This window comes from Ostrea edulis, chromosome 10 (assembly GCF_947568905.1).
Source record: "Ostrea edulis chromosome 10, xbOstEdul1.1, whole genome shotgun sequence".
Classification (NCBI taxonomy): Eukaryota; Metazoa; Mollusca; class Bivalvia; order Ostreida; family Ostreidae; genus Ostrea; species Ostrea edulis.
Genome location: NC_079173.1, coordinates 41,028,821 through 41,052,197, shown reverse-complemented (window position 1 = coordinate 41,052,197; position 23,377 = coordinate 41,028,821). Strand labels below are relative to the sequence as shown.

The following is a 23,377-nucleotide window of genomic DNA, read 5'->3' as shown; positions in this document are numbered from 1 at the left end:
GGTGTCTAGGAGGGGTAAACATCACCTGTTGATCGGTCACAACCGCCATGATACCTATATACCTTGATTAAGCAATGAGTGTTCGACTCTGCTTTGGGACTAGTACATGTATTCTAATGTACATATGTACACAGATTATCCTTGATTTGACATTTCAATTTCCAATACCCGTTCTCATATTCTTTGAATCTTTATTGTTACACAAATTATATTACGGTTTGTATTCCACCTAATCATGCGATTAAGTTCAAACGATTCATTTGAATTAGAAAACCAACTTGCAGGATATGTGTGTAGTGAGTTTTGGCTAACATAGATGAAAGGGATGAATGGGCAAATGAATAACGCACTTTAAATCCATAAAATTGTGTAGGACATGTATATGTGACTATGTAACATATGTTCTCACAAGTATATTCGTCGTACTATTTTTTACAGTATGTATAGTAAGCGGTAGAAATACAGGTTTGGTTTGCAAAACATGTCTTCGGTATATGAAATGCATGTTGAATATATATTCAAGAAAAATGTCATTTCACGATTTCAAATTTATAATCAATGACTTACAACATATTATTTCTAATAACATTAATTACAAGATGATGTGAACATGTTGTCATTTCATAATTTTAAGGAAATCGTGTATCTAGGTACGGGGATATGGTATATATTTCATGCCATTTACATTGCGATTTACACTGTTGTTTGAAACAGAAAATAATGTTTTAAAATTTACACATTCTTGATTACTATCAATATGTACAAATTAGTCAGCTCTGTTGTAAAAAAAAGAAGATATTAATATCAATATTTATAGGCCTTGTCTATTTGTCAACCGATCAAAGATTTCATTTTGTAACGTCATGTTATTATACATATACATCGTGTCTCTCAATCATGATTATTTCCTAGCTAACCTGAACTGATAATCACTGCAATAATGTAATGTACTGAAGTGTTAGTTGATTCAACACGTGAGAACATAGTGCTTGCACAAAATGTGGCTTTAATTTTGACATTCAATACATAATTTACCCTTTATTCAACCGTTATCATTTTCATTCATATGTCGATGAACGGTGAAGATAACGACAATGATCAATCTCATAAATCTTATGAGCAATATAAAACAGAGTGTTGGGTAAACACCGACCCCTGTACACACCAGAGATGGGATCAGGTGTCGAGGAGGAGTAAACATCTCCTGTCGACCTGTCATACCCTCAGTAACCCTATATTTTCAAGAAAACTTTAAATATTACTTCCCCTAGGCATCTGATCCGACCTCTGATGTACCCAGGGGTCATATTATGCCCTATTCTGCATTTCTTTTAAATCATTGATGAGTTTTAAGATCACTGTTCCTTATCCTAACCTTTTCGTTTTATGTTGAGATAAATAATGGTTGGTTGAAAGAATATGAAATAAATATTGTAGCGAATGAAACATATATTCCTGTCCTACACTGAAGGGACGTTAAAAAGTCGTTCAATTTCAGTGAAAATATTACATGCTATACAAACGTGTTATTCAGTTGTAGTGCAACTATGTGAATCCATATAAAGGTACTTACAGTAGCCGTAAATTCACCAGTTGAACAAATGTGCCAGTCTGTAATGTTGTTAGTTTATTGTCGCTCAGGTCTCTGAAAGATAAGAATCTCCTGATTAACCTTAGTTGATTAATATTACAATGGTACAGTTATTTTGCAAGTTGATTCAATATGCAAGACCACATTGTTTGCACAAAATGTAACTTTAAACACCACGTTCAGAGACATTAAGGGTGATTCATTTACTATCAACACTAATCATCAAGTCAATATGTAGATTACAAATACTGCAGAAACCTCTCGATAATATAAAAGAAAATTACACAAGAAGATAGCTTTGGTATTCGGTAGAACATTTTTGTTGTTGCATTATAATTGAATCATCTAATGAAATAACGGGACAGTTTAAATAAACATGACATTTAACATCAGGATCAAACAAAATACGTAATGGCGACATCAAAGATGGCTGTTAAAACCCCTGTAACAACAACTTGTTTGCCAGTAGCTTGTAACGATTTAAAAATAAATAATCATACACAGAACTGAATCGGTTGAGGAATATATATATATATATATATATATATATATATATATATATATATATATATATATATATATAACATGTAAGTGATAATGGAATGTCACTGCATAAATATGGTAAGTTGAGGATCGATAATCTGAAACCACACCATTTGTCACAAAGTTGCATTGCCAGCTTGTCGCTAAAATTTATGTTCAAGAAAATTGCCAAATATGACGAAAATATGATACGATCCGTTTTATTTTTTATTTCAAGTTCACTAGGGTATATCAAATCAGCACATGCATGCTAATGAACATTGCTTATAGATAAAACGCTGTGCATAGATATAAATGTTGAGTGAAGGCCACTACACAGAAATGTTTTTTATTGGTATGAATGTTTTTTAACAAATTCAGCCTCGTAAACATATCTACTAATAAATAAGTGTCATTTGTGCCAATGGAAATTCCTAAAGATTATTGTAAAACTTGATCTCTAAACACCACCATGCCAAGGCGAAACTCAAGCAGGTCTTTCAGCAACAACTTTAGAGTAGTTCTAGCAAGCATTAGAATGCTGTTTCACATAGTGATCTCTTAATGTCTTTTCAAAAGATATGGACATCTCCATCTTCCATATCTATTGAATAAACAGCTGTTTATACTTTCAAAATGACTAGTCTTTTTTATCGTGAGTAATATGCACGTAAGGTGTTGAAAAGTCGTACGTTTTCATTCTGTTGATTTAGGAAGTGTTTGATGATTTCCAATTTAATAAAAGTTCTTCAAAACATTTTAAAACCCACGTTTGATTTACACTACTTCTGAAATAGTTCTCAAAGGTGAGTACTATGAGCAATTTATATTGATATTGATGTGAGTTTTCTGTATCATAAAATACCTAGCTAGAAACTGTTACACCAGGTATAGCTGGGCTAAATGGGCAACTAAAGAAATTGATCTTGTGTATTCACTGATGGATATTTACAAGTAGAATACATTCTTGCACACAGATTTCAGGTTTCATAAGTCATTTCGTCCCATTATTTTCTCATATTTAAAGTTTAGTTTGTGAAAACGTTCTAACACTGCATGTATTTAATGACATGTTGCGATTTCTAGAATTTTAAAAGACTGCGATGACAAAAACGTTTCTACTACTTCATCATGAGTGCAATAACATTGAAATGACAAGCATGCCGCCATATTATTCTATTGAGAAGAAAAATGACGAGCAATTGGTATGGTATACTTTTTAAAACATCCACCCTATGACAGGCTGTATTTTCAAATATAATCATTATATGGATGATATAATTTACGAAATACTGACTTTTAATTAAACGAGACTGTTGAAACCCCTGTGCTATCAACTGATATATTTCAAGAATATCTTGGTTAAAAATTTATCATTTTCAGAACACACTCTTGCGCAGTGGATCACTTGAGATACATAAACGCCGTATTTAGGTGAGAATATAGGTACTACCGTAAATATGGCGATGGAAACGTTGAAGTTAATTAGCCTTTAAAGTATACTTTCAGTAACACATTAAAAAACGAAGTATCCACATATAAGAGAAAAATGGAAGATTATGCCCCGCCTTTTATTGCTAATTGAATGTGTTATATTGAAGTGGGAGATGCATGACAACGAATATTGTCTTATAGATAAAAAATAAACATACCTGTGTAATTAGATAGTTTAAGGCTGTATGATGTTATGTCTTCTAATGGAGAGTGTTTAAATAAATGTACTTAAAAATAACAAATGTAATAAACTTTGGTGAATAATGTATATATCGTATGGCTGAAAAATGTATATGTTGAACGAATGAACAGCATAAGTAAAGTAAAGATATTCATAAAATGATACATTCCATACCTGTGGGAATATGTAACACACGTTTTCACAAATACATGTATCAAACATATTTTAAGGTATTCACAGTAAGCGGTTGAAATGCAGGTGTGATTTGCAATGTATGTATCATACATGTGAAATGTAAATTGCATAATTATTTCAGAACAATGCGATATAGTCTCAATGACCTGCAGTACATTACTTATATAAACATAGTTGATGACAGTATACACAACTATAGTCATTTCATTAATTAAAAAAAGAGGGAAAACTGCATTAGAATACACACAATATTGTTTTTTCCATGTAATGTACAGTGTCAAATTTTCATAATCTTGCTTACTCTCAGTATATACAAATTATTTAGTTTTATTGCAAATAACTGGTACATATATTCAGAAATATAGGAGCTCTTAATTCGCCAACATATCAAATGCGTCATTTTGTACCGTTGTTATCTTATTGTGTGTGAGGTCTTTGAATCGTAAAGATGTCCTCATTAACCTTAATTGATCATCGCCATAATGATAAAATATCATTTTCTAAATTGATTCAATACACGAGAGCAACGTGTTTGAAAAAAATATGACTTTAAACAGGACATTTAGGTAGATCAATGGTGGTTTATCTATTATCGAACAATAATCATGTTCATTGATATGTCGATTAGATATACCGTGCTCCAGTTATCTCCAAATTAAGAAGCTCATGTTCTCCACACTTTGTTTCATATTTAGATGTTTTATTTCCTGTATTATACAGAGATGATGATGACAAACTACCATATGACCTCCATGATAAATTATTATTTCAGATTATCCAACATCACCATCCAGTTAGCAATATTCCATTACACCGCATGCTCAATTTGGTTTGCAGATCTGTGGTTCTAAATCAAAACACGTTTTCAAAGTATAATTTCAAACGAAAGGGATGTATAGGGAACAACACTTTGTATGCAGATTTGCTTTTAAATGTGACTCAATATTGAACTGGCTCTACCGATCCTAAATTTAACGGATTTTATATCAAAGTATAGAATTATTCTATGTACTCAATTATAGATTATGTTTGTACTATTTTCTTCAATGTATTTTGTGCTTTTAGGAAAGATGGTATATCAGCTAGTCTAAGAATAAATGGTGATTTTGACAAAATGGATATTTCTAGTCTCTACGTGATATGCACACTGTTTTTATAAATTTGTTTGTAGTAGGTTGTAAGTCACATGTAACTTTACTTGCTATTTGGAAAGTATGTTCTTCAATGAAGTGTGTTCTTTAGGGAAAGTTCCCTATCACCTAATATGAGAATTAGTACTCATTTTGATATAATACATGTCGTCAGGCTCTACTTGATAAACGCACGCTCCTTCGAAAGTTGTTTCCAGTAGTTTGTAATCCAAATTTAACTCTACTGCTGAAAGCATTAACAAAAACAAAAACAATTCAGAAGCTGGTAATCTATCAAATACAAATCAGGAAACGCATCAAATTCGGTTAAACTTGTAATTCCACGAAGATGTATTCTATATATCAGCATTTGTTAAACCTAAGGTGACTGAAAGGTTTTTAAAACAAATAATTTCTATTTTAAACACTTATAAAGGTATATATAATCGATTCTAGATTACTTTTTCAAATCTTCTAATCTCTCCAGGAAAATAATTGTATCTAAGTTGCTAAATATACAGTCCGCAAAACATATAACTACACCTATGGAACGGTGAACCAACGTTGGACGGTTTTAGGAACAAACGGTTTTGTTTTTAAAACGAACGCAGAACGCTGTGAACAGAACAATCTTTAATGAAAAAGGAGCGGTTCTTTTCGAGAACGGAACGCGATGCAACAAGATGGGAACGTGCGGTATTGTGTGACTTCAAAAGCTGCATCTCACACACTGTCGGTACTTTTTATTTAATATTAATAGACATTGAGGAAACGGGGGAATTGTTTGCCAAAATAAATCTTTATTTCATTGAAATTATGAATATTTGAAAATAGCAGTAACGTGGATGAACGTATACTATTACATGCAGTAGTATGTGTCTTGGATTCCACATGGGGATATTTACAAGCATCTAATATGATAAATAAAAAGCAACATCTTTAATTTAAAGAACAAAAATCGCGTTAGGTCACATCAAATCCGACTTCAATGACATTATCACCCTTCAGTAAACGTGTTATGATTGTTATCGATTACTTAGTGAAGATGTGTTTTTGAAAGTGGAATTCAGTTTGTACATACATTACATATATTTCTAGTAAACTTTAAATCAATGATTGTTAATTATATAAATGTACATTACAATGAATAAAGTGCACACAACCGTTTGATTTTTTTATCATTTGCATACTGTATTTAGATACTTTTAAAATAGATCAACACTGTTTAATACAATTTAACTACAAATAAAGATTGATAATCAAAATCTGAACATCGTTAATAACAATTATTGTTATCTTAAAAATGAATTCTTTTCTGTTGGAATTCGATAAGGCAATGTCCGCATTGTTTCAACGGACAGGGTGACTTATAACGATGATTGATTGCACACGTGATTGTACCAATTCGGTACAAATACATGAAAATACTTCAAAGACACCTGTCAACATTTAGAAAGAGGTAGCAAGGAAGCCAATGTCACCCGAGACGGAGACCTATAGGGTGGGATCCTTGTCATCTCCCTCGTTGACTAGTAAATACACACTGTTATGTTTGCAACTCCTAGTGTTTCGATCATTCCGTGCCTATTTTAAAATTTGAAGACGAAAAAATCACTTAAATATTAACACATATGCGATTATTTCCATTCGAATTTCCCTACACGTTCACTTAAATATACCAAAGTCATACTAGTCTAGAACAAATACTACTTAATTAAATCTTATAATTCAACATTTTGCTTCAAAATCCCCAAATTGCTCAATTCAAAACAAAACACTGTACAAGTTGCTTTTCATGAACAGTGCCATTATACTTATTTCTCTATTTCTGTTTCAAAATAAAAAATACATTTTTACATAGTCTGCTGATTTCAATTCAAAATCGTTGGTAAAAGTTGATTTACCTTTAATCCCAAAATAAAATTATTTTCTAATGTGTGGTGGTCAGTTTGTATTTTACCTATAAACTTTTTATGAATTTGAACTACGAAAAGTCCAGTCGTGTGCAAATTTCAAAATATTGAGTAAAGTGAAGAGGAATTAGTTTAGTCTTCTTTTATTTCGACGAAGCGTCATGTTAACCCGCAATGGCTGATTGATGCGCAAAGTCTGAATTACCATTCAGGATGAATGGTTGTATAATGTGTTGAAATATATAGAGGAACTTTAACAAAGGGGTATAATCCATGCCAATGGGAATTCTAACAGACTGTCGAACGATCTGATCAAGACGTTGTCATAGAGGAACTCGAGCATTTTTGTTTAAACTTTAACTTTAAAGTTACTGTGTATGTAATCAAAATGGTGTTTAGCGAAATGGTTTTTGGAGGATTGAACACTAGATAAGAATATTTCCTGTTCCTTTTATATTAAAGAAGCAACTGCTTATGATGTCAAAATGTCTAGTCTTTCATTTATCGTGAGGAATGGTTGTATAACGTGTTGAAATATATACGTTTCGATGTTGTTGATCTGGGAAACGTTTAGATATTTAAAATTTCCTAAAAGTTTTAAAAGTTGTTTAACAATCGACGAATCATTTTCTGGCATATGTTGTGGCAATGTATGAAAGGCAACAATCAGCCTCATAAATCCTACAAGGAGTATGCTTGAAGTATCTCCTTCAAAGTTGCCATGTTTTCGTGAGGATCAAAGAAATGCGCTTGATAGAAGACTTACTGGCTTCAGCAATGAATATGTGTTTGTAAGGGTATCGTCAAGTTTAGGAATCCAGTATACATGTGGCAATTCGTATAATCTACCCCATTGACTGGGATACTAAATGTGTCTAAAACGAAAGCATGGTTTTGAAGAATTTCATCTGTTGAAAGAGTAGCTAGAGTATAATTACGGTTTTCGAATGGAGAATTAATGTCTCATCTAAACTAAAGTGTCACACATCATAACGTAGACCGGTATCAATAACGCATACGATAGTACATGCACTATAATGAGTCATGAGATGATCAATGATTGAATTTCAAAAGATTGATGTTGTGTTGTATAAGGATCTGAAAGACTTTTTGAATCATTGGCATGATGACGTAAACAAATCGAGAACATTATCAAATGCAAACAAGTTTTGATTAATTCCTATCATTGAAAATATTTACTTGTCATACAAATAATCGGTATTGTTATCGATCTACTTAGAATGTCTGTAGATTTGTCGTTGCATCACAAATTCCAATTGGTAATGTTGGTATATTATTGTTATTCAGAATCGTAAAAAAAATCCATGTTAGCCTTGATTGATCAACGCGTCAATGATGAAATGCTATATTTTGTTAATTGATTCGATATGAATAACTATTTTTAGCCATAATAATTTTCGTTCATATGTTGATTAGAAACTATCCAGTCAAATTGAAGTAAGAACACCATAGACATCTCCACATTTGTTAAACATTCAGATCTTTCTCCTTACAGAATACAGAGGATTTTGTATCATTGTCATGCGTTTTCTAATATAGTCTTTTCTTGCAATTACTCTCATTGTCATGATGTATATGTTATATGAATAATTGATGTCTCTATAGAAACATATATACTCTATATATCGGATATACTATCACTGACATATACGACAATAAATGCACTATAAAGATTCGTGAAATGAATATTGATTCATACATGTTGGAGGATCTGAATCAAAATTTGTATCATTAATATTGTTTATAATCACTCTCATTTACATTAACAGGATGCATCCGTTATACAGATGACTTGAGTCTATATATATATATATATATATATATATATATATATATATATATATATATACTTAAAATGTATCTAGCTTCGTCAATGCATCAGTTATTCTTTTCTATAACCCTGTCATTCCACTGAAACATATACCTCTGAATCGTATAACCATCCTTATCAACGTTGTTTGATGAACGCTACAATGCTTAAACAAACTATTCTGTAAACTGATTGAATATACGGACACGTGGTATTTGCACTACACATGACTTTAAATACGGGGCACCAATTGGATCCTGCTCTTTTTGTAAACCGAATTCTGTCAGCAAAGAATAAATTAATGTGATACCAAAATATGCTATATATACTCATTTTATGCAAACATATTTTCTAAAGGCAAAAAAAAAACTATTATATGAAATTATCTTTTATTTGCCAATAACAAAATAATTTTGTCTTCACAGAATTCAATTGTGTCCATTAGGTATGCAAACATCAACTTATTATGTAATACAAAATAGACTTTTGTTATCTAATTTGCTAATTATACATCAAAAGTCAGTTTTATGGGCCAACGTTGAATGTGTTCACACTATGTAAACGTCAAATAAGGCCTTGTACTCAATATCCATTTTTGTATATACAAAATTGAGTCTTGTTTGACAAAAAATAGACTATCACAAGTGTAATACTTGCGTGAATATTCAACAAATATTTATTTACTACCATAGTATCCAAGTCTGATTAATCTTTACCAAAGAAAGGGCTAAATGAAAGAGTCTCTACCAATCGTTGATTGGCTTTCAAGTAAATGTGACAAAAAATGAATCGTTATAAGAAAATGACATTTGTCTAAAGAAAGTATGTTTGTCATTCCTCCACTGAAAGAATGTCAATACATAATTTCCTGTTTAATGTCAGCATTTTGCAACTTATATGGTCGTTATAATGATCTAGTTTACAATACAACCTAGCAATGGATGACATGTTCTCTGACGTCTTTCATACCAATTGTTATTCTTGGGACAATTATTTAATTTTTTTTAAAATTTAAAACCTATTCGAGAACTGGGTCTCACAGAGGGTGTAATCGGTCGACAGGGGATGCTTGTTCCTCCTAGACAACGGATCTCACCTCTGGTGTATCGAGTGGTCCGTATTTTTCCAACTATTCATTTTGTATTCCTGATAAAGGTTATAAGATTGATCACTGTACGTTATCTTTACCTGGCATACTTGAATGTATCATTTGTAAAAATATAGTTTTGCAATTTTCGTTATAACAGAATTTTCTTAGAGTTTTCAAATTATTTTTCAACATTCTGTAAATAGTTCATGGTATATCTTCATAAGAGATACATGTAATGTAGAATTACAGAATTGTTTATTTCTTTTAGAGAGAGAGAGAAAGAAAGAAAAAAGAAGGAAAAGAGAAAGAGCTATGAAAATATTTGGTTCCATTTGTTCCAAAGGGCATCAAAATCTTCAGTAGCACCATTTTTATCAGAATTGAATTTTTGTGTTTCATATAATAACTTTAAAAATGATATTGCAAAACGCACACTCAAAGTTTTCTCTGTACAGTTTGCTGTATAAATATAATACTTTAACCAGAGGATGAGAATATTTTGTATTCCTTTCTTTTTCTCAAGGATGTCTACTATAAATGACATAATTCAATCTCGTCTAACGAAATTCAATCTCGTCTCACAAACCTAACTTTTTTTCAGAATTTGCCTCAGTTGTCTTTGCAGGTGAGCTTATATAATCCATATTAATGTAGTTTGCTAACTACAGCTCATTAAGGTCAAATAAAGTTAATTTGTGTCCACCCAATATTAGATCTCGAGTTCGAAATCATAAAAGTCTCATATCACCCCAATATCAAACACGAGAATTAGATTCCTTTAACCACGATTTATCGTTTTTCTAACAATAATTCCCTATCATTTATTGATTAGAAATTTTCCAATGAACTCGAATTAGGAACACCACATAATCTTCCACATTTGTTTTATGTTTATATCGTTTTCATTAAAGAACGGTTTCCGTTAATGGTAAACGAAGAGTTTAACTTTTTTTAGGTTCTCTATCCCCAGCTTCCTATACATGTGCCTCCCAACTGATTCAATGTTAAACTGTAAATTCTACTTTTGGTTATTGTTTGTTGTTGTAATTTTGCACAAACGAAAACACGTTTCCAAACTAAATCTTTACATGAAAAAAAAGTATACGGTCGGCAATGTTCCATATGTAGAATTTTCTTCAAAATATATCCCAATATCAACTTATATTCACCGAATTTATCTCAAACTATGAAATTATTGCTATTTTGATAGTATTTTAATCAGAGCCTTTTGTGCTAATAGGAAATGTGATTTATCAACTAATCTCAGAATAAATAGTTATTTGGGCAAAATGAATGTCTCAAAGTTTTGGTTCATCAACACGCAGTCGGCTTTGAAAGATGGCTATAGTAGTTTATGATTCAAACTCGGTACTTACAATTTAATCACCAAAATAACATCAGAAACGAACAATATAAAACATATAAATCAGGAAACACATCAGTTTGACCTACACATGCAATTCGTCAAAGGTGTACCTCACAATTCCGCATTTATAAAACTTAATATTACTGAGACGAGGTATAAGAGTTATGAGATTGACCACTGTTCGTTATCTTTGCCTTTTCATTCATAACATTGTTGTTTTACAGCTTTGCTGATCTTCGCCAAGAAGTGAATTTGATTTGTCTTTCTAAATATGAAATTTAATGAGTGTTTCTCCTATTTTCAGTAACCTTTATTTCAAGTGGTAATATTAGGAACGTTTGGATCATATATATGATAGTTCCAAAGTCCCGTGTTTATCCTCTATAAACTTTATGTTTCATGGAAATAAAATTGATATTTGTTCATTATCCTCACTTGTCCATTGATCACTGTTAGGAATCTTCACTTTTTTATTTTGAATAATAAATCACACAGCATGATTTACCGTGATATCAGATATACTATCATTGACACAAATGAAAGCACACATACACTATTATGATATATAGGATGATCGACAGTTGCAATTCAAAGGAATCATCAACAGGGGATGCTTATTCATCCTGGGCACATGATCCCACCTTTGGTGTGTCCAGAGGTCCGTGTTTGTCCAACTATATATTCTGTATTGCTTATAGGAGTTATGAGATTGATCAATGTTCGTTATCTTCACCTTGCATTAACAAGAATATCATGATCAGAAATATATTTTGTATTATTTCCATGGTAAGATACAACTATTAATAACGTTTTCAAATGTGTTCACTTTTTCCATAATTACTTTTATTAACATGATTCATTTAGTATACACATGTGTTGTAAACATGTAGATAGCATCACAGAACTGCACTTGATAACGTTTGTATTTAACTCAGAATCGTAAAAAATATTATTAGTATTTGTTTGCCGGTAGTTTGACTCGATTTAAAAATAAATGATCATATCTTGCCGACCGAATCGATTGAGGCATATATGCATCACATGTGAGTGATATCGTGTGTTACTGCATAAATATGGTAAGTTGAGAAAGCAGAATCTGAAATTATACCATTTTCCCAAAGTTGCACTGTCAGTTTGTCGCTAACATCTATGTTCAAGAAAATAACCAAATATGACAAAAAGATGAGACAATATGTTGTATCTTTTATCTAAAGTTCACTGAGATATATCAATCAGCACATGCATGAGAATGACCATTGTTTATAGGTAAAACGTTGTTCATAGATATAAATGTTGAGCGAAGGCCACTACAAAGAAATATTCTCTATTAGTATTTACGTTTTTGAATAAAGTCAGCCTCGTGAACAGATCAACTAATATATAAGTGCAAGATGACGCTGCCGAGGCAAAACTCAAGCAGGTTTTTAGTAACAACTTCAGAGTAGTTCTACCAAGAATCAGAATTATTTCTGTATGACTTTTAAAAAAAGATATGAACATTTCCGTCTTCCATTTTTATTGAATAAACCACATTCTATACTTTCAAAATGGCGAGTCTTTTTTATCGTGAGTAATGTGCATGTAGGGTGTTGAAAAGTCATATATTTTCATTCTCTTGATTTTTGGAACAGTTCGATGATTTTAAATTTACTAAAAGTTCCTCAGAATATTTTAAAACCCACGTTTGATGTACGCTACTTCTGGAATAGTTCATGGTATAATACATTTGAAGTGTGTCCTTCACAGCGGTCAAAATTTCTTGAAGAAGGAAATCTAGGTAATTGGTATAACATTTACGTGCTCCAGCAGCATGGGGACCTATTTTCTACTTTTTTCAAAGGTGAGTACTATCAACAATTGATTTTGCCATTTATATTGATGTCAGTTTTCTGTATCATAAAAGACATAGCCAGAAACTGTAACACCATGTATAACCGGACTTAATGGTCACATAAAGAAATTAATCTTGTGTATTCGCTGATGAATATTAGCAGGTAGAAAAAAAAAATCTTGTACACAGATTGCAAGTTTCAGAAATCATTTCGTGGTATGATCTTTTCACAATTCAAGCTAAGTTTTTGAAAACTTTCTAACACTTGTTATTGAGCCTTGATACCGTATTAGGTATAATGTCGAAGTTGATCTACAGATCATGTTTCTTGTTCAATCAAGAAAATGTTCAGATAAATACTCTTTCAATCGCTATAAAGATAATATTTAATTCAAATGCTTTCTAAATCATCTCTTCTAGATGCCTTGATACAATTGGTATTATGAGAGATCAGGCGGAATCCTTTCTTCAGGCGAATAAAATATCTGATATGCAACTCTTTATTTTTTATCCCATCTTGGAGTTATGATTTTGATCACTGTTGGCAATCTTTACCTTTCATTGGTACACATTTTACAACTCACTATCCATTGGCGGTATGAGATTCTAATCTACATACGGATAGTATCATATATTTCGAAGATATAAAGATCTTCATATTTTGATGTAAATTTATTCCTACATATCTAGTGATAAATACACTTAAGAATGTTAGGGATAATGGTGATCAATATGGCACGGAAATATGAAGAAAGGGAACTGTGATCAATGAAAACACAGAAATAACGAGCAGAGATGAATTTCATCAATGGTGTAACGAATGAATAACTGAGAGTGGGAAAAACACGGACCATCAGAAACACCATAATTCCCATTTCAATCCAATCGTCTTTACATGGAACACAGCAAGATGGAGTTACATTCCATGGATGATTTATAGTATTCGCATAATTTATGAGTTTAGGGTTACTGATGATATTAAAATGTTATATTATTAGGTGAATATTTTTTGTGACCTGTATCATACCAATTATGAAGCCGCTCTTTATATACTGAGTTAACTAGGGTTACTCAATTCATCGGATCACCATAGTGGGATTCTATCGACGTGACCTTTTAACAGGGGATGCTTATTTCTTTTAGGCACCTTATTCAACATTTGGATGTTCGTTAACTTCATTTATTTCATGAATATATCGGAGAAAATTACTTCACATAAAGACAAAAGTTGCTAGTCAAAAGGTGATATTTAAACCCTCTAAGAAGACTCTCAAACCGTTAGAGTTTACAGGGAAATTGTTTGCCCTCTCCTCGCTTTTGAATTGTTTACAGGAGTATGTGATTGATCAATGATTTCATTCTTTATCTTGTTCGTTTGAAGACTCTCACTATGTCATTTATTTTATTTTTTTCGTTTTAAGACTCTCACTATGTTATTGAAGGATAACATGAAACAAAGAAGATGACGGTACCAGAAATAAAATCAAAATGCTTAATTTAGAATCGGGCTACCTGGAAATATTATAGATGTAATCTGGTATCTAGGAGGGATATATACCACCTGTTGTTCGGTCACATCCGCCATGATACCTATATACATTGATTATGCAATGCATGTGCGATACAGCTTTCGGACTGATATTCTAATGTACACATTATATGAATTACGCACTTTAAATCCCTAAAAAGCGTATGACATTTAAACGCAAATATGTAACGTATGTTCTCAAAAGAATATTCATCGTATCATTTTTACAGTGTGTATAGTAAGCGGTTGAAATGCAGCTTTGATTTGCAAAATATGTCTTAAGTATATGAAATGCATGTTGCATATATATTCAAGAGGAATGACTTTTCATGATTTAAAATATTTAAGTGATAACCTGCAATACGTCATTTCTAATAGCATTACTTACAAGATGATGTAAAAATGCTGTCATTTCATAATTTTAAGGGAATAATGTATCTAAGTACCGGGGTATTGTATATATTTCATGTTATTTACACTGTCGTATGAAACAGAAAATAATGTTCTAATTTTACATATTCTTGATTACTACCAATATGTACAAATTAATCAGCTGTATTGTAAGAAATTGATATTCATATCAGTATCTATAGGCTTTGTGAATTGGTCAACGTATCAAATATTTCATTTTGCAGCGTTGTCATGTTAGGGTATATATACCTTGTGTCTCTGAGTTATGGGGATTTTCAAATTAACCGGAACTGATAATCGCTACAATAATAAGATGTACTGAAGTGTTAACTGATTCAACACGCGAGAGGATGGTGCTTATACAAAACGTGGCTTTAAATTTGACTCCGCTTACCAGATCAGGATATAGGGCTCACGGTAGGTGTGGCCGATCGACAGGAAATGCTTACTCCTCCTAGGCCCCTGATCCCACCTCTGGTATGTCCAGGGGTCCGTGTTTGCCCAACTATATATTTTGTATTGCTTGTTGGAGTTAGGAGATTGACCACTGTTCGTTATATTCACCTTTCACATTCAAATACATAATTTAATCTTTATTCAACGTTAATCATTTCCAGTCATATATCGATGAACAGTGAAGATAACGAATAATAATCAATCTCATAAATCCTATGAGTAATACAAAATAAAGGGTTGGGCAGACATGAACCCTTTTACACACCAGATGGGGAGGGGTTCAGGTGCCGAGGAGGAGTAAGCGTCCTCTCTCGGCCTGTTTAACCCTCTGTAAGACATATTTTCCAGCAAAATTTAAATATCCCCCCCGGGCATGTGGTCCCACCTTTTATTTGTCCAGAGGTCATATTATATCCTAATCTGCATTTCTCTAAATCTTAACATGAGTATTACAATCATTCTTCTGTATCTTTACCTTTTCATTTCATGATGAGATAAACAATGGTTGGTTGAATGGATATGAAATATGTAATATCGTAGCACATGAAACCTATGTCCCTGTTTACCTTGAAGGGGCATTAAAAATCGTTCAGTTTCAGAAAACAATACTTACTGTACCTGTTATTCAGCTACAGTGCAAGTAAGTGAATTCATATAGAGGTACTCACAGTGTCTGTAAATTCCCCAGTTGATCAAATATTCCAGTCTGTAACTTTGTTAGTTTATTGTTGCTCAAGTACCTGAATGGTAAAAAAAAATCCTGATTAACCTCATTTGATTAACTTTACAATGGAACTGTTAGTTTGCAAGTTAATTCAATATGCAAGACAATATTGTTTGCACAAAATGCGACTTTAAAAACCACGTTCGGGTACATTAAAGGTGATTGATTTACTATCAGCACTAATCATCAAGTCGATATGTACATTACAGATACTATATAAACCTCTTAATCAAATATTCAGCAATTTTGAGATTTAAAAGAAAATCATATGAGAAAATAGCTGTGATATTCAGTACTTAATTTTTGTTGTTGTTGCATAATCATTGAAGTATATACTGAAATTAAAGAAGAATTTAAATTCAACATGTCAATTAACATCATTATGAAACAAAATACGCAATGGCAACATCAAAGATGACTGTTAAAACCCCTCTGACATCAATTTGTTTGCCAGTAAGTTATCTCGATTTAAAAATAAATGATCATGCGCAGAACAAGATATTGCAGACCGAATCACTTGAGGCATATGTGCATCATATGCGAGTGGTAATGGAATGTTACTGTATGAATATGGTAAGTTGAGGATAGAAAATCTGAAATCACACCATTTGTCACAAAGTCCTATTGTGAGTTTGTCGCTAACATTTATTTTCAAGAAAATAACCAAATGTGAAAAAAAAATGAGATAGTCCGTTCCACCTTTATTTCAAGTTCACTGGGATATATCAAATCAGCACATACATGAGCATGAACATTGTTTATATATAAAACGTTGATCATCTATATGAATGCTGAGTGAAGGACACTACAGAGAAATATTTTCTATTAGTATGGAGGTTTTTTTAATAAACTCAGCCTCGTAAACAGATCGACTAATGAATAAATGCAGTTTGTGCCAATGGGAATTCCAACAGATTATTGGAAGACTTGATCGCAAAATACCATCATGACATTGCCAACACTAAATTCCAGGAGTTTTTTTTAAAGTAACAACTTCAGAGTATTTCTACAAAGAATCAGAATGATGTCTCACACAGTGCCTTTTCGGATGACTTTTCAAAAGATATGAACGTTTCCGCCGTCCATTTTTATTAAATAAACAGCTGTTTATACTTTCAAAATGACTAGTCTGTTTTACCGTGAGTAATATGCACGTAGGGTGTTGAATAGTCGTACATTTTCATTCTGTTCAATTGGGAACAGTTTGATGATTTCAAATTTACTAAAAGTTCTTCAGAATATTTTAAAAACCACATTTGATTTACGCTACTTCTGGAATAGTTCATGGTATAATACATTTGAAGTGTCTCCTTCACAGCAGTCACTATTTCTCAAGGGAGCTAAAATAGGGACTTAGTAGACAGTTACTGGATCCAGCAGCATCAGAATCCACTCCCTACTTTTCTCAAAGGTGAGTCTATCAGCAATTGATTTTGTAATTTATATTGATGTAAGTTTTCTGTATCATAGAATACATAGCTAGAAACTGTAACACCAGGTATCGCCGGACTAAATGGGCACATACAGAAATTAATCTTGTGTATTCACTGATGGATATTGACAGGTAAATAGAAATCTTCTACCCATATTTCAGGTTTCATAAAACATTTCGTCTCATGATTTCCAGATATTTCAAGCTTAGTTTGTGAAAACGTTCTACCATTGTATGTATCTAATGACAGGTTGTGATTTTTAGAACTTTAAAAGACTGTGACGACAAGACGTTTCCACTACTTCCTCATGGGTGCAATGACGTTGAAACGACAAGCATGATGTAACATTATTCTATTGAGAAGAAAAATAAGCAAACAATTGGCATGATATACTTTCCAAGACACCCACCCTTTTACAGTCTGTATTTTCAAACATAATCATTATAAGGATGCTATAATTTGCGAAATGCTGACTTTTAAATGAGAACGTTGAAACTCCTGTGACAACAACTGGTATATTTCAAGCCTGTTTTGATTAAAAATCCACCATTTGCAGAATATGCAGTGAATCAGTTAAGATACATATACACGCATTCAGGTGATGTTATAGGTGCTATCATAAACATGGCGATTAAAATGTTGAAGTTAATTAGCCTTTAAAGTATACTTTCAGTAACACATTAAAAAACAAAGTATCCCCAAATAAAACAAATATAGAAAATTGTGTGCCACCTTTTATTGTTAATTCAATGATGACAGCGAATACTGTTTATACATAAAACATACACATATCTGTGTAAATAGATATGTTAAGGTTATATGAGGGTATTTCTTCTAATGGAGGGTTTTTTAGTAAATGTATAGTAATCACATGTGCAATTGAACATAATACCTGCAGTGAATTTGGGTGAACAATACATATAAAGTATGACTGAAAAATGTATATATTGAACGAATGAACAGCATAAGTTAAACATATTGATATAATGATACAAGCATACACATTGAATTAGATAATACACGTTCTCACAAATACAAGTATCAAAACATTGTTTTTAATATATGCAGAGTATGTGGTTGAAATACAGGTGTTATTTAAAATGTATGTATCGTGTATGTGAAATATACTTTGCACTTTTATTTCAGAACAATGACACATGGTCTTAATGAACTGCAGTACACTATTTATGTAAACACAATTCATGAAAGTATATATAATTATAGTCATTGCATCACTTTGAAAAGGAGAAACATGCATTTGAATACCAGGAAATATTTGTTGTTTTTTTTTTCATGTCATTTAAAATGTCAAATTTTCATAATCTTGCTTACTCTCAGTATATACAAATTATTTAGTTGTATTGCAAATAACTGGTACCTATATCCAGAAATATAGGAGCTCTAAATTCGCCAACATATCAAATGCGTCATTCTGTACCGCTGTTATCTTATTGTTTGCGAGGTCTTTGAATCGTAAAAATATCCTGATTAACCTGAATGGATTATCGCTATAATGATAATATATCATTTTCTAAATTAATTCAATACACGAGAGCAAAGTGTTTGAACAAATATGACTTTAAACAGGACATTTAGATACATCAATAGTGATTTATCTATTATCCAACAATAATAATTTTCATTGATATGTGGATTAGATATACCGTGTTCCAGTTATCTCCAATTAAAGCTCAAGTTCTTCACCTTTTGTTTCATATTTATATGTTTCATTGCCTGTACTATACAGATATGATGATGACAAACTACCATGTGACCCCCATGATAAATTATCATTTCAGATTGTTCAACATCACCATATATTTAGCAATATTCCATTAAAACCTGGGCATCGTATTCACCTGATCCGATGTTACACCGCATGCTCAATTTGGTTTGCAGATATGTGGTTCTGAATCAAAACACGTTTTCAAAGTATAATTTCAAACGAGAGGGATGTATAGGTGACAGTACCTCATATGCAAATTTGCTTTTAAATGTGACTCAACATTGAAATGGCACTACCGATCCTATATTTACGCATTTTATATCAAAGTATGGGAGTATTTTATGTACTCAATTATATATCATTTTTGTACTATTTCCTTCACTGTATTTTGTGCTTTTAGGAAAGATGGTATACTACCTAGTCTAAGAATAAATGGTGATTTTGACAAAATGGATATTTCTAGTCTCTACGTGATATGCACACTGTTTTTATAAATTTGTTTGTAGTAGTTTTTAATTCACATGTAACTGTACTTGCTATTTAGAAAGTATTGTCTTCAATGAAGTTTGTTCTTTAGGGAAAATTCCCTATCACCTAATCTGAGAATTAGTACTCATTTTGATAAAACACATGTCGTCAGGCTCTACGTGATAGACATTGAGGAAACAGGGGAATTGTTTGCCAAAATAAATCTTTATTTCATTGAAATGATGAATATTTGAAAATATCAGTAACGTGGATGAACGTATACTAATACATGCAGTAGTATGCGTCTTGGATTCCACATGGGGATATTTACAAGCATCTAATATCATAAATAAAAATCGGCATCTTTAATTTAAAAACAAAAATCGCGTTAGGTCACATCGAATCCGACTTCAATAACATTGTCACCCTTCAGTAAACGTGTTATGATTTTTATCGATTACTTAGTGAAGATGTGTTTTTGAAAGTGAAATTCAGTTTGCACATACATTACATGTATTTCTAGTAAACTTTAAATCAATGATTGGTAATTATATAAATGTACATTACAATGAATAAAGTGTACACAACCGTTTGATTTTTTTTTTATCACTTGCATACTGTATTTAGATACTTTTAAAATAGATCAATACTGTTTAATACAATTTAACTACAAATAAAGATTGATAATCAGAATCTGATCATCGTTAATAACAATTATTGTTATCATAAAAATGATTTGTGTTCTGTTTGAATTCGATAAGGTAATATCCGCATAGTTTCAACGGACAGGGTGACTTATCATGATGATTGATTGCACACGTGATTGTACTCATTCGGTACAAATACATGAACAGACTTTAAAGACACCTGTCAAAATTTAGAGATGAGTATCAAGGAAGCCAATGTCACCCGAGACAGAGACATATAGGGTGGGATCCTTGTCATTTCCCGCGTAGACTAGTAAATGCACACTGTTGTGTTTGCAACTCCTAGTGTTTCGATCATTTCATGCCTATTTTAAAATTTGAAGACGACAAAAACCAGTTAAATATTAACACGTAAGCGATTATTTCCACTTTAATTCCCCTACACTTTCACTTAAACATACCAAAGTCATACTAGTCTAGAACAAATACTACTTAAATAAATCTTATAATTCAACATTTTCCTTCAAATCCCCAAAGTGATCAATTCAAAACAAAACACTGTACAAGTTGCTTTTCATGAACAGTGTCATTATACTTATTTCTCTATTTCTGTTTCAAAATAAAAAATACATTTTTACATAGTCTGCTGATTTCAATTCAAAATCGTTGGTAAAAGTTGATTTACCTTTAATCCAAAAATAAAATTATTTTCTAATGTGTGGTGGTCAATTCGTAATTTACCTATACACTTTTATGAATTTGAACTACGAAAAGTCCAGTCCTGTGCAAATTTCAAAAAAATTGAGTAAAGTGAAGAGGAATTAATTTAGTCTTCTTTTATTTCAACGAAGCGTTATGTTAACCCGGAATGGCTGACTGACGCGCAAAGTCTGAATTACCATTCAGGAAGAATGGTTGTATAATGTGTTGAAATATATAGAGGAACTCTAACAAAGGGGTACAATCCATGCCCATGGGAATTCTAACAGGTTATCGAGAGATATGATCATCAATACGTTGCCATAGAGGAACTCGAACATTTTTGTTTAAATTTTAACTTTAAAGTTATTGTGTATGTAATCAAAATGGTGTTTAGCGAAATAATTTTTGGAGGACTGAACACTAGATACGAATATTTCCTTTTTCTTTTATATTGAAGAAGGAACTGTTTATGATGGAAAAATGTCTAGTCTTTCATTTATCGTGAGGAATGGTTGTATAACGTATTCAAATATATACGTTTCGATGTTGTTGATCTGGGAAACGTTTAGTGATTTAGAATTTCCTAAAAGTTTTAAAAGTTGTTTAAGAATCAACGAATTATTTTCTGGCATATGTTGTCGCAATGTATGAAAGGCAACAATCAGCCTCATAAATCCTACAAGGAGTATTCTTAAAGTATCTCCTTCAAAGCTACCATGTTTTCGTGAGGATCAAAGAAATGCGCTTGATAGAACATTTACTGGCTCCAGCAATACATATGTGTTTGTAAGGTTATCGTTCAAGTTTAGGAATCCAGTATACATATGGCAATTCGTATAATCTACCCCATTGACTGGAATACTAAATGTGTCTACAACAAAAGTATGGTTTTGAAGAATTTCATCTGTTGAAAGAGTAGTTATAGTATAAGTACGGTTTTCGAATGGAGAATTAATGTCTCATCTAAACTAAAGTGTCACACATCATAACGTAGACCGGTATCAATAACGCATAGGATAGTACATGTACTATACTTATTCATGAGATGGTCAATGATTGAATTTCAAGTGATTGATGTTGTGATGTATGAGGATCTGAAAGACATTTTGAATCATTGACATGATGACGTAAACAAATCGAGAACAATATCAAATCCAAACAAGTTTTGATTACTTTCTATCATTGAAAATATGTACTTGTCATACAAATATTCGGTATCGTTATCGATATACTTAGAATGTGTGTAGATTTGTCGATGCATCACAAATTCCAATTGGTGATGTTGATATTTTATTGTTATTGAGAATCGTAAAAAAAATCATGTTAGCCTTGATTGATCAACGCTTCAATGATGAAATGCTTTATTTTGGTAACTGATTTAATATGAATATCTATTTTTAGCCATACTAATTTTCGTTCATATGTTGATTATAAATTATCCAGTCAACTTGAAATAATATCACCATCTACCTTTCCACATTTGTTCCACATTCGGATCTTTTTCTTACAGAATAGAGATGATTTTGTATCATTGTCATGCGTTTTCTAATATATTCTTTTCTTGCAATCACTCTCATTGTCATGATGTATATGTTATACGAATGATTGATGTCTCTATAGAAACACGTATAGTCTAGATATCCGATATACTATCACTGACATAACGACAATACATGCACTATAAAGATTCATGAAATGGATATCGATTCATACGTGTAGGAGGATCTGAATCAGAATTTGTACCATTAATATTTTTTTTCATAAGCACTCTCATTTACATTAACATGATTCATTTGTAATACAGATAACTTATATAGATATACTTAAAATGTATCTATCTTCGTCAATGCATCAAAGATTCTGTTTTATGACCCTGTCATTCCACTGAAACACATACCTCTGAATCGTAAAAACATCATTATCAACTGTGTTTGATGAACGTTACAATGCTTAAACAAACTATTCTGTAAACTCATTCAATATACGAAAACGTGGTATTCACACTATACATGGATATACATACGGGACATCAATTGGGTCTTGGTCATTTTGTAAACCGAATTCTGTCAGCAAAGAATAAATTTATGTGATACCAAAATATGTTATATATACTCATTTTATGCAAACATATTCTCTAA

At 31.8% G+C, this 23,377-nt stretch overlaps 1 protein-coding gene and 1 long non-coding RNA gene across 3 annotated transcripts in view; both read right to left on the bottom strand.

Annotated features, from left to right (window-relative positions):
* LOC125666099 (uncharacterized) overlaps positions 1-16,267 on the bottom strand; it is a 38,643-nt gene extending 22,376 nt beyond the window's left edge. For both annotated transcript variants that reach the window (XR_008799044.1, XR_008799043.1), the window contains exons 1-2: positions 16,208-16,267; positions 1,574-1,645 (exon numbers count right to left, since the gene is read on the bottom strand). This is a non-coding gene — a long non-coding RNA (uncharacterized LOC125666099). The remainder of the gene's footprint in view (positions 1-1,573; positions 1,646-16,207) is intronic.
* Positions 1-23,377, bottom strand: part of LOC125665416 (leucine-rich repeat-containing protein 15-like) — a 996,853-nt gene that overhangs the window by 844,482 nt on the left and 128,994 nt on the right. The window lies entirely within an intron of this gene.